The sequence below is a fragment of the Callithrix jacchus genome, chromosome 1 (assembly GCF_049354715.1).
Source record: "Callithrix jacchus isolate 240 chromosome 1, calJac240_pri, whole genome shotgun sequence".
NCBI classification, from domain to species: domain Eukaryota; kingdom Metazoa; phylum Chordata; class Mammalia; order Primates; family Cebidae; genus Callithrix; species Callithrix jacchus.
Window position 1 is genome coordinate 42,215,267 of NC_133502.1, and position 13,347 is coordinate 42,228,613.

At 42.6% G+C, this 13,347-nt stretch overlaps 1 non-coding gene across 1 annotated transcript; it reads left to right on the forward strand.

The window, feature by feature from the left end:
• The first annotated feature begins 13,034 nt into the window (after nucleotides 1-13,034).
• On the forward strand, nucleotides 13,035-13,141 carry LOC118148007 (U6 spliceosomal RNA). Its single transcript, XR_004734751.1, has one exon. It is a non-coding gene; the product is annotated as a U6 spliceosomal RNA (small nuclear RNA).
• The last annotated feature ends 206 nt before the right edge of the window (nucleotides 13,142-13,347 follow it).

Here is a 13,347-nt window from a genome sequence, read left to right on the forward strand (position 1 = left end):
AAAGTGGTCACACCAGACAATCTTTTAGAACATTAGGGAGATGTCATCATCAGTATCACAATGGGCAGTGTTTTGAGCCAATTGCTGTTCATGTTATGAGGAAAGCTGCAATGGTAGCAGGCTGTGGGGCACACCCGTGAATGCTCAAGTGAAGTGTGCATGGGTCACACGGAAATGCTCTTTTAGATGTTGATTTATAGATGAAGTGTGTAAAAAATAGTGCTGAGGACAATCCGAGTTCTTCCTCCCTTAACGTCCACCCACTGTCGATGGTTGTGTAAACTTTACAACTTTGGGGAAGGACAATTTGACAAGTATGAAAAAGACTGAATGTAAACAACTTTGAAAATGATAGATAATTCCTCTTCTAGGAAAGGTGTATGTGTATATATACATATATCTTTATATATAAAATTGGGCCAGGCATGGTGGCTCACACCTATAATCCCAGCCCTTTGGGAGGCTAAAGTGGGAGCCTTGCTTGATGCCAGGAGCTGGAGACCAGCTTGAGCAACATAGTGAGACTCTATCTCTACAAAAATGTTTAAAATTGACCGGCGCGATGGCGCATGCCTGTAGTCCCAGCTACTCGGGAGGCTGAGGTGGGAGGATCACCTGAGTCTAGGAGTTCTGGGCTGTAGTGCGCTATGCCGATCGGGTGTCCGCACTAAGTTTGGCATCAATATAGTGACCTCCCGGGAGCGGGGAACCACCAGGTTGCCTAAGGAGGGGTGAAACGGCCCAGGTCGGAAACCGGAGCAGGTCAAAATGCCCATGCTGATCAGTAGTGGGATTGCGCCTGTGAATAGCCACAGAACTCCAGCCTGGGCAACATAGCGAGTGAGACCCCATCTCTGAAAAAAAATAAAAATAATAAATAAAAAAAGTTTAAAATTAACCAGGCATGGTGGTGCATGCCGGTAGTCTCAGCTACTTGGAAGGCTGATGCAGGAGGATTACTTGAGCCCAAGAGTTCAAGGTTATGTGAACTATGTGAGCTGTGATCACACCACTGCATTCCAGCCTGGGTGACAGAGCAAGACCTTGTCTCAAATAATAATAATAATAAATTTAAATAAAAATAAAATTGGAAGTAACCTAGGTTAGGTGTCAACAATAAGAAGGGAGTTAAGCAATATATTCATACCATGGTTACTGTTATGCCACCCAAAATCATAATTCTACCATGTTGAGTCACTGGGGAAAGAAAAGGGAAAAATCCATATTATTAAGAAATATTTAGTGAAATGGGAAAACATTCATGCCATGTATAGTCAAAGAAAGAGGTTTTATAAACATGTACCCATAAAGATGAAATACTAAACATGGATGTATTTTGGTGGCCCTCATTGGATGGTTAAATTATAGGTCATTGCTGGGTGCAGTGGCTCACACCTGTATCCCAGCATTTTGAGAGGAGGCAGGCAGATCACCTGAAGTCAGGAATTCAAGATCAGCCTGGACAACATTGTGAAACCCTGTCTCTACTAAAAATAAGAAAATTATAATTAGCCAAGTATGGTGATGTACGACTGTAATCCCAGCTACTCAGGAGGCTGAGACAGGAGAATTACTTGAACCTGGGAGGCAGGGGTTGCATGCCGGTAGTCTCAGCTACTTGGAAGGCTGATGCAGGAGGATCACTTGAGCCCAAGAGTTCAAGGTTATGTGAACTATGTGAGCCGAGATTTCACCACTATACTCTGTAGCCTGGGCGACAGAGCAAGACTCCGTCTAAAAAAAAAAAAAAAATTATGGGTCATTATTCATTTTTGGATACTTTTCAGTATTTTCTGGATTTTCTACAATTGCTATATATTCCATTTGTAATCAGAATAAATATTTTAAAAGAAAACATAAATAAATATTACCTTTTTACAGCTAAGGGTTAAACTGTAGGTGATGATCAAATGATTTTCTATTTAAAGCCAGTAAAGTGTAGCTACCACTTGCCAATACTCTGTACTGAGAAAATATGTAAGCTTTCTTAACCAAACTGCTAGATTTTCAGGAATTTCACTGCAGAATGAAGAAGCTAAGGAGAGATTACAAAGGGGAGTTTGAAGTTCAAAAGGGATAATATAGGGAATGCTTGAAATATAAATATGCTTTAAATGCTAAGTGATAGCAAGACTTCCTCTACAATTATTTTAACTCTGTTATTTTGGGTGTCTCATTTTACTTTGTTGCCCTGTTTTCTCCTGTTAATCAAAATATGCTATTTACACTGTTTTGACAAAATGGACAGACTCTTAAAACCAGGTAAAGTTTTTAATACATCTTTAAAGAGGTGTTTGTGTTTGGCTTTTTAAATTCTAAAATACTCACACAGAAGATTTGGCATGCAATAGTTTCAAATAGGATGTTATCTTTCTCTCATTTATTTATTTATTGATTTATTTTTGAGATAGGGTCTTGCTCTGTTTCTCAGACTGGAGTACACTCATGCAAACATGGCTCACTGCAGCTCCAACCTCCTGGGTTCAAGTGATCCTTCCACTGTAGCTTCTCCAGTAGGTGGGACCACAGGCATGCCCCACCACATCAAGCTAATTTTTTATTTTTTGTAGAAACGGGGTCTCTCTATGTTGCCCAGGATGGTCTCAAACTCCTGGGCTCAACCAATCCTCCTGCCTCAGCCTCCCAAAGTACTGAGATTACAGGCTTGAGCCACAATGCCCAGCTCATACTATCATTTCTCTGAGTCTTGCTCGCCTTTCTGGAACATAAAGTTGTTCAAAAGTAATTTTCAAATTTGGTTACTAAGATTTCGGAAATTAAAGTGGGGGGAGGGTGGGGGAAGTTGTCTACGAACTTGGTATTTAAAACATCCTGGCCAGGCATGGTGGCTCACGCCTATTATCCCAGCACTTTGGGAGGCCGAGGCAGGTGGATCACGAGGTCAAGAGATGGAGACCATCCTGGTCAACAACATGAAACCCCGTCTCTACTAAAAATACAAAAATTAGCTGGGCATGGTAGTGCGTGCCTGTAGTGTCAGCTACTCAGGAGGCTGAGGCAGGAGAATTGCTTGAACCCAGGAGGCGGAGGTTGCGGTGAGCCGAGATCATGCCATTGCACTCCAGTCTGGTAACAACAGCGAAACTCCGTCTCAATCAATCAATCAATCAATCAAACATCCCAGAGGTGCAGCAAGATGGCTCACACCTGCTATCCCAATGCTTTGAGAGGCTGATGTGGGAGGATTGCTTAAAGCCAGGAGTTCAAGACCAGCCTGGCCAACATAACAAGACCCCAGTCTCTACAATGAGAAAAAGAAGAAACTAGACAGGTATGGTGGCACACACCTGTAGACCCAGCTACTTGGGAAGCCAAGGCAAAAGGATTGCTTGAACTCAGGAGTTTGAGGTTACAGTGAGTCATGATTGTGCCGCTGCATTCCAGCCTGGGCAACAGAGCAAGACCCAGTCTCAAAAACAAAACGTTTTCTACTAAAAATTCAGTAGACAGCTGAATTTCTAAGGACCCATTCCCACCTACCAGCTCCCCACTGTTGTGACCACAACTCACACATAAAACGTATGTATACACCAGTCTTTATCCTAAATTATTCAGCACATTGGCACCTGCAAACATTTATTGAACACTCTCCGTTCAACTCTGTGCAGGTCTTAATACAAAAATGAATAAGATATAATCCCTGCCCTAAGCAATGTAAGCATCACCTGATGGGTAACCTCCCTCCTCAGATATGCTTTCCTCAGTGAAGAATGACATTCAGGCTCCTCAGCCTGGGACCTGGTGCTGACCCCAGCCTATCTTCCCAACTTTGTATCTCACTATCCCTCCCCTTCTCTTCTCCTGTGAACCTTAGGCTCTAACCATATGGATTATTTGTAATTTCCCAAAGCCCCTGGGGTTCCCTTTAACTCTAACGCCTTTCTTTGAGCACATATACGATTAATATGATTTGGCTGTGTCCCCACCCAAATCTCATCTTGAATTGTAGTTCCCATAATTCCTACGTGTCATGGGAGAAACCCGGTGGGAAGTAATTGAATCATGGGAACAGGTCTTTCCTGTGCTGTTTTCGTGATAGTGAATAAGTCTCATGAGATATGATCGTTTTATGAAGGGGAGTTCCCCCTGCACAAGCTCTCTCTTGCCTGCCACCATGTAAGAAGTTCTTATGTTCCTCCTTAATCTTCTACCATGATTGTGAGGCCTCCCCAGCCATGTGGAATTCTGAGTTCATTAAACCTTTATCAATTTATCAATTATCCAGTCTCCGGCTGGGCGTGGTGACTTACACCTGGAATCCCAGCACTTTGGGAGGTCAAAGTGGGTAGAGCCTTTGAGGTCTGGAGTTCAAGACCAGCCTGGCAAACATGGCGAAACCCCATCTCTACTGAAAATACAAAAATTACCTGGGTGCAGTGGTACATGCCTGTAGTCCCAGCTACTCGGGAGGCTGAAGCAGGAGAATTGCTTGAGCTCACAGGCAGAGGCTGCAGTGAACCAAGGTTGCGCCAGTGCACTCCAGTCTGGGTGACAGAGTGAGACCTTGACTCAAAAAAAAAAAAAAAATTACCCAGTCTTGGGTTTGTCTTTATTGACAGCATAAGAACAGACTGATACAACCATATATATATATATATACCACAAGGCCCGGCTGTAAGCCCACCTTCCTCCCAGGGTCACACCAGTTCCGCCTGAAAGAATTACCTTCTCTATCGGTTTCTTCTCTTTCCCTTTGCATCCCCTATAAAGCACTTCTTACTATCTGCCTTATGCCTGTCACCCCAACAAATCAAGTGGCTCTGTAGGGGACAAATGATCTTATCGTTGTGTTCCTCCTGATGCTTCCTAAGGTCCCACACAAAACAGGCAATCAACACTTGGTGAACCCCATCTTATTTGTAATCAATATAAGAGGTAAATCTCAAAATAAAAATTTGAGGTTAGCCACAATGGCTCATGCCTGTAATCCCAGCACTTTGGGAGGTCCGGGGGAAGGATCCCTTGAGCCCAAAAGTTCAAGACCAGACTGGGCAATATAGTGAGACCCCATCTCTCCAAAATAAAAATAAATAAAAAGTAGCTGGCCTGGTGGCACATACCTATATCCCAGCTACTCAGGAGGCTGAGGTTGGGCGGATTGCTTGAGCTCGGGAGGTTGAGACTTCAGTGAGCTATGATGATTACACCACTGCACTCCAACCTGGGTGACAGAACAAGACCCTGTTTCAAAGTAAATAAATTAAAAAATAGAAGTCTGATAGACTGTCAACTGAAAATGTAGAAGAAATAATAGAGTTAGAAAAATCACCATTTTGCAACCATCATAGTATTAATTAATTCAGGCAAGAATCAATGTATACTAAAATGACTGGATGAAATTTGGAAGAGGAACAGGCTATATTTATATAGTCTCAAGGTGTTTCTCCCATAGATGAAGTATTAATTTCAGGGGAAACAAAAGTAACAATGGAAAAGCCTGGCAGACACTACCTTAAATAAATGATCAAAATCAGCATCACCATCAATAGGACAAAACTAGGTCTGTTGCCCAGGCTGGAGTGCAGTGGCATGATCTCGGCTCACTGCAACTTCTGCCTCTCAGGATCAAGCAATTCTCCTGCCTCAGCCTCCCACGTAGCTGGGATTACAGGAATGTGCCACCAGCTGGCTAATTTTTGTATTTTTAGTCGAGACGGGGTTTTGCCATGTTGGTCAGGATGGTCTCCAACTCTGATCTGCCTGCCTCAAAAAGTGCTAGGATTACAGGTGTGAGCCACCTCATTCCACCAGGCACTGTTCCTTTTTAAAGAAATGGGCAATCCTGGGTTTGGTTTAGATGAGTGGCACAATAACATTTTGGGATAATTAGCAAAATTTGAGTATGAACCGTATATTAGACAATAAACCAATGCTACATGACTGAACTTAATAATCTAACTAGTTATATAAGACAGCTGGGTGCGGTGGCTCATGCCTGTAATTCAGGCACTTTGGGAGTCTGAGGTGGGTGGATCACTTGAGGTCAGGAGCTTGAGATCAGCCTGGCCAACATGGTGAAATGCCGCCTCTACTAAAAAACACAAAAATTAGGCAGGCGTGGTGGTGGTGCCTGTAATCCCAGCTACTCTGGAGGCTGAAGAAGGAGAATTGCTTGATCCTGGGAGGCAGAGTTTCCAGTGAGCTGCTATTGCGCCACTGTACTCCAGCCTGGGTAACAGTGAGACTCTGTCTCAAAAAGAACCCAACCAATCAACCAAACAAGAAAACGAAACAAAAATAACTAGTTATATAAGAAAATATCCTTTTTTTTAAAAAGGATATACACCCTGACTATTCAAAAGAGGTAAAGGCCGTGATGTCAGCAATTAACTGTAAATCAGGGGGAAAAAAAATCAGTGTGTGTGTGAATATCTGTGAGAGTGTATTATATACATACCGAGAGATAGAAATAGACACAGAAACAAAAAAGAGAGAGGCAGATGCGTCAATATATTAATGATTGGCAAATCAGGATGAAAGTATATGGGACTTCTTAAAAAACTTTATTTAGCCAGGCGTGGTGGCGTGTATCTGTAATTCCAACTACTTGGGAGGCTGAGGCAGGAGAATTGCTTGAATCTTGGAGGCGAAGTTTACAGTGAGCCAAGATTGCGCCATTGCACTCCAGCCTGGGTAACAAGAGCGAAACTCTCAAAAAAAAAAAAGGAATAAAACTAAAAACAATAAAAGGAATAAATGCTTGGAAACTTTAATTTATTTCAACAGATGAAATTCTGCTGTCTAGGACCAGTCTTCGAGAATTTGTATTTGTAGGTTGAAAGTTAAGTTGAAGAAAACCCAGCACTATATCCACACAAGCAATTTCATCTCGGTTCAAACACATCCCTTTACTCTTTATGGACTCATCATTTCTCTGCCATGATGGCCTTCATGTCTTGTAGACCACTAGCTTTATCACACTTATCAAACTTGTTTTTATTCTACTCCCATGGTGTGTGTTTCTGTTGTGTAGCATACTAAATGCTTTGAATGTATGTGAATGAAGATTACACACACACACACACACACACACACACACGAGGCTCCAGAGCGTTAAATGAAAATGCCAGAAAGAACATTACTGCTTTAATGTCTTTAAAAAACATTAGGATAGGCTGGTGCTGTGGCTCACAGCACTTTTTGAGGCAAAGCAGGTGGCTCATTTAAGGTCAGGAGTTTGAGACCACCCTGGCCAACATGGTGAAATCTCATCTCTACTAAAACTACAAAAAAATTTAGCTGGCTGTGGTGGCAGGTGCCTGTAATTTCAGCTACTCGGGAGGCTGAGGCAGGAGAATCGCTTGAACCTGGGAGGCAGAGGTTGCAGTGAATCGAGATCATGCCATTGCACTCCAGCAAACAAAAGATAAAATAAATAAAAATATTAGGATAATATTTAAGTATAAATGAATGTGGCATCTGGGATTTACTTCAAAATCACCTAGAGAGTGTGAGCATGGAATGAAGGTATGAATAAAACAAGATTGGCAGTGAGATAATAATGACTGAAGCTGCGGGATGAGTCCACTCTGATGACTTTTTTATCTTTTTGAAATATAATAAAAGGTCTTTTTTTTTTAAGATGGCGTTTCACCATGTTGGTCAGGCTGGTCTTGAACTCCCAACCTCAGGTGATCCACCTGCCTCAGCCTCCCAGAGTGCTAGGATTACAGGCGTGAGCCATCGCGCCCGGCAGGTTTTTTTTTAAAAAAAAAAAACCAGTAAACATAGTAGAGGCAGTGGTAATAATATCTAGAACTCAAACAATGAAATCTCCATTTTATTTTAATTAGTTTTTTTTTTTTTAAGATGGAGTTTTGCTCTTGTTACCCAGGCTGGAGTGCAATGGCATGATCTCGGTTCACCGCAACCTCTGCCTCCTGAGTTCAGGCAATTCTCCTGCCTCAGCCTCCTGAGGCACGCGCCACCGTGCCCAGCTAATTTTTTTTTATATCTTTAGTAGAGACGGGGTTTCACCATGTTGACCAGGATGGTCTTGATATCTTGACCTCGTGATCCACCCGCCTCAGCCTCCCAAAGTGCTGGGATTACAGGCGTGAGCCACCGCGCCCGGCCGGTTTTTTTTTTTTTTTTTTTGAGACGAAGTCTCACTCTATTGCCCAGGCTGGAGTGCAGTGGCGTAATCTTGGCTCACTGCAACCTCTGCCTCTGGGGTTCAAGTGATTCTCCTGCCTCAGTCTCCCAAGTAGCTGGGACTATAGGCATGCACCACCGCACCTGGCTAATTTTTGCATTTTTAGTAGAGACAGGGTTTCACCATGTTGGCCAGGCTGGTCTTGAACTCCTGACCTTGTGGTCTGCCCAACTCGGCCTCCCAAAGTGCTGGGATTACAGATGTGAGCCACTGTGCCTGGCCTGCTTTTATCTTTTAATTTTGAAAAGGCAAAAAGAAAAAAAAACTGCTATCAAGGACCACGGGGTCTGATGTTAGTGGGGCCACTGTTGCATCCTGACATCCAGCACTGCAATTGTGTTTGAGAAGGCAGATCTGAGGTGGCATGAAATAAGGACGCATGCCAGGCACAAGTTGGACTTTAAAGATGTATCTTTCAAAGGTGAAAAATACTAGCTGCTTCTTTTTATGCCACCAGAACGTTTTGAGGAAATGGGATCCTTAACATTGTTCACAACATTATTGCGAGATTTGGAACCCCAGACATAATGAGCAGGGTGGCCTAATGACACGTGACAACCAAAGAGAGAACACACACCAAAGATGATTGGAGAGATGCCGATGCAAACTGCCCACAGTGTGTATGAGGGAGGAGGGAGTCACTGAAGATTTTCCTATGACAAAGTATTTTTAAAACAACCAACAGATATGTACTGGACTCCTGTGAGTAAAAACAGAGAGTCCAGACAAAACAAGGCTGCTTCAGTTGAATAGAATCCCATCCAGTTTAAGTTACAATATATACACATGCAAAATACAAACCTTTATCATTTCCCAAATGCTTAGTGAACCAGGAAGAGAGAGATCACTGTGGACTTTGAGACTTGCATTAACACTTAAAGAAAGCACAAGACTCTGCAAACTGCAAAATAGTAGATACGAGGAAAGTGGAGGGAATTCTGGGCAAGAACTGGCATGGTGCTTTGAATTCAATGCAGATTACATAAATTGGTGAGAACAATTCGCCCATAAATGGATCAAATCTGATTTCTCCACGCTGTGTAAAGAATTTATGTAATAACGTCCAGGAGAATTTCTAACATAATGGAAGGTCTTGTGAATTAGTGTGATCATAAAGTTAAAAGACATAGCCAGGTGCAGTGGCTCATGCCCGTAGTCCTAACTACTTGGGAGGCTGAGGCAGGAGGATTGCTTGAACTTAGCAGGTTGAAGCTACAGTGAGCTGTGATCGCACCACTCACTGGTGCCTGGGTGATAGAGGGAGACTCTGTCTTCCACCAAAAAAAAAGTTAAAAGAACAAGTGACCCCCCCACTCTCAATTTCCCAAAATAGTAAGTGACTATCTAAGAGCAATTTTTTTTTTTTCTGAAACAGTCTCACTCTGCTGCTTAAGCTTGAGTGCAGTGACACAATCTCAGGTCACTGCAACCTCTACCTCCGAGGTTCAAGCGATTCTCCTGCCTCAGCCTCTTAAGTAGTTGGGACTACAGGCATGCACCACCATGCCTTGCTAATTTTTGTATTTTTAGTAAAGGCAAGGTTTCACTTTGTTGGCCAGGCTGGTCTTGAACTCCTGAACTCGTGATCCGCCTGCCTCGGCCTCCCAAAGTGCTGGGATTACAGGCATGAGCTACCGTGCCCAGCCTTAGGAGAAATTATTTGCAGCAAAAGATTAATATTCACAATCATAAAAGACATTCTTTAAAAAGCTATTTAAAGAAAAAGATAACCCAACAAAAAACTAGGCAATAGTAGTAAATAGGCAATTCACAGAGAAGACATGCAAGTGGCCAATAAACACGAAAAGACTGTTACCCTCTGAGTGTCAGGAAAATGCAAATTAAAACAGCAGTGGAATAGCATTTTGCTCAACTGATGTACAAAAATGATAAAGATTCCAGGAGGCTGCAGAGGAAACTGAAAGTCTTATAATGTCACTAAAAATATAACGTCTTGTAGATAGACTTTGTAAAATACCTATCTGTACAGAGGGCAATTTTAAGGATGTATTAAATATAAAGTTTTGGCTGGATGCGGTGACTCACACCTGTAATCCTAGCACATTGGGAGGCTGAGGTGTGTGATTTGCTTGAGCTCAGAAGTTCGAGACCAGCCTGGGCAACATGGTCGAAATCCCATCTTTACAAAAAAAGAAAGAAAAGAAAGTACACACACACACATACACACACACAAACGTGTCATACACTTTGACATTCCACTTTTAAGAGTTTATACCTCACTGGGCCTGGTGGCTCATGCCTGTAATCCTGGCCCTTTGGGAGACTGAGGGGGGTGGGGTGGATCACAAAGTCAGGAGTTCGAGACCAGCCTGACCAACATGGTGAAACCTGCTCTGTACTAAAAATACAAAAATTAGCCAGGCATGGTGGCACGCACCTGTAATCCCAGATACTGAGGAGGCTGAGGCAGGAGAATTGCTCGAACCTGGGAGGCAGAGTTTGCAGTGAGCCAAGATCATGCCACTGTATTCCAGCTTGGGTAACAGAGTGAGACTTCATCTAAAATAATAATAAAAAAAGAATTTATTCCTCAAAATTATTCAAATGTGCACAAAAATAGGCGTATCAGAATGTCTATTGCAGCACTGTTTGTAATAATGAAAACTCAGCAGCCATCTAAATATCCAACAGTAAGTATGTAACGATCAAGTAAATGATTAAGTAAACTCTAGTATATCCACACCATGTAAAGCGGCTGTATCTGTACTGACACAAGAAGATCTCTAAAGGCACAATAAATGGGGGGAAAAAAGTCACTAGGTAACACATATTTATACCATGGTGCCATTTATGTAAATAATTTATATGAAATATACATTGTCTAGAATGGCTAACACACAATTGTTAACAATTTACTGGCAGGGTGCTATTGCTCACTCCTCTAATCCCAGCACTTTGGGAGGCTGAGGTGGCCGGATCACTTGTGGTCAGGAGTTTGAGACCAGCCTGACCAACATGGCGCAACCCCATCTCTACTAAAAAATACTAAGATTAGCATGCCTGTAGTCCCAGCTACTCAGGAAGCTGAGACATGGGAATTGCTTGAATCTGGGAGGCAGAGGTTGCAGTGAGCCGAGATTGTGCCACTGCACTCCAGCCTGGGTGACAGAGCAAGACTCTGTCTCAAGAAAACAAAACAACAATTAACCTCTGGAGAGGGAGAAATGGGGAGGGGCATATCTAACAGACAGGGAGGGAGATTGCTATCTAGTCCTAAGAGAATCCTTCAGATATCAGTATTCTTATTCTTAAGCATTGGTCATTCCATGCGCAGAGTAGCTTCACTTCACAAATTTCCTACGAGAGAGATAGCTGGGATTCATAGAATGTTTGTTTGTTTGTTTTGAGATAGAGTTTCCCTTTTGTTGCCCAGGCTAGAGTATAATGGCGTGATCTGGGTTCACCGCAACCTCCACCTCCTGGGTTCAAGGGATTCTTCTGCCTCAGCCTCTCGAGTAGCTGGGATTACAGGCATGTGCCACCATGTTTGGCTAATTTTGTATTTTTAGTAGAGACAGGGTTTCGCCATGTTGGTCAAGCTGGAATTGAGCTCCTGATGTCAGGTGATCCGCTTGCCTCAGCCTCCCAAAGTGCTGGGATTACAGGCGTAAACCACCATGCCTGGCCGATTCATAAAATGTATTGGTCTGAAAAGAACTAAAGGATTCTCCTATTCTAGTAGACCCTTTTAATTTTTGAAGAAATGGAATCCCATTATTCAACAAAATGTACTGAGGACCTACTGAGTGACATGAACTGTGCTAATGAGCACTATGAGACCAAAAATGTTAAAAGGTTAAGCATAAGAGCCAGGCATGTGGCCCACACCTATAGTTCCAGCTACTCAGGAGGCTGGGGCAGGAGTATTGCTGGAGCCCAGGAACTTGTGGCTGCAGCGGACAATCATTTCGTCTGTGAGTAGTCACTGCATTCTAGCCTGGCAATGTAGAAGACACTGCCTCTTAAAAAAAAAAAAAAGGTTAAAAGTTAAGCATAAGATACTATGAAAATCTGGCTGGGTGTGGTGGCTCACGTCTGCAATCCAAGCTCTTTGGAGGCCAAGGCGGGCGGATCACCTGAGGTCAGGAGTTCAAGACCAGCCTGATCAACATGGTGAAACCCCATCTTAAAACAAACAAACAAAAAGATACTATGAAAATCCTAGAAAAAAACAACCAACCAGTAAAAAATACTATGAAAATCCAGAAGAGAGGTGTTTTTTTTTTAAACTCTCTTAAAATCTCCCAATGATAGACAATTATTCAGGCAGGCTAGTCATAAAATATTTCATGGAGGAAGAGATCTCTGAGAAGGGCACTGAAGCATTTGAACTCACATTTTTTTACTCGATCCTGTAACCTTCCACTCCATGACCCTCAGGCTTCCATGACAGAAACATAGGAAAAAAGAAATAATTAAAAATAATCTCACATTTCTTAAGGGAAATTATTTCTAGTAAGAGAGGCCTTAGGCTGGGTACCGTGGCTCATGCCTGTAATCTCAGCCCTTTGGGAGGCGGAGGTGGAAGGATTGCTTGAGGCCAGGAGTTCTAGACCAGCCTGGGCAACATACCAAGACCCTGTCTCTACAAAAAAAATTTTTTTAATTGACCAGATGGTGTGTGTAATAATGAAAAATCTATGTAGTCCCAGCTACTCACGAGGTTGAAGCGGGAGGAACTCTTGAACTCAGGAGGTTGAGGCTGCAATAAACTATGATCTCACCACTGCACAGCAGTTTCGGTGGCTGAGGCAAGAGGATTGCTTAAGGCCACAGGTTTGAGACCAGCCAGGCCAACAGAGCAAGACCTTGTCTTTATTTTTAAAAATGAATAATAGTGCTCCCCTCAGCAGCACATATACTAAAATTGGAATGATACAGAGAAGATTAGCATGGCCCCTGCGCAAGGATGACATGCAAATTCGTGAAGTATTTCATATTTTCTAATGTCCAAGACTAGGGAAACCGAAGCTCCTGTAAACGAAGCCACTGACCCTGTTGAGGATATTCCTGCTTCTAACCGCATTCCCACCTCCTCCACCAAAAAATGAAAAAAAAAAAAAAAAAGAATAAATTTAAAAACAACAATAGAAATAAAGATACAAAGAAAAAGACAGGGCTTGTTTAAACCTGTTTAAAAAATGTTAGAC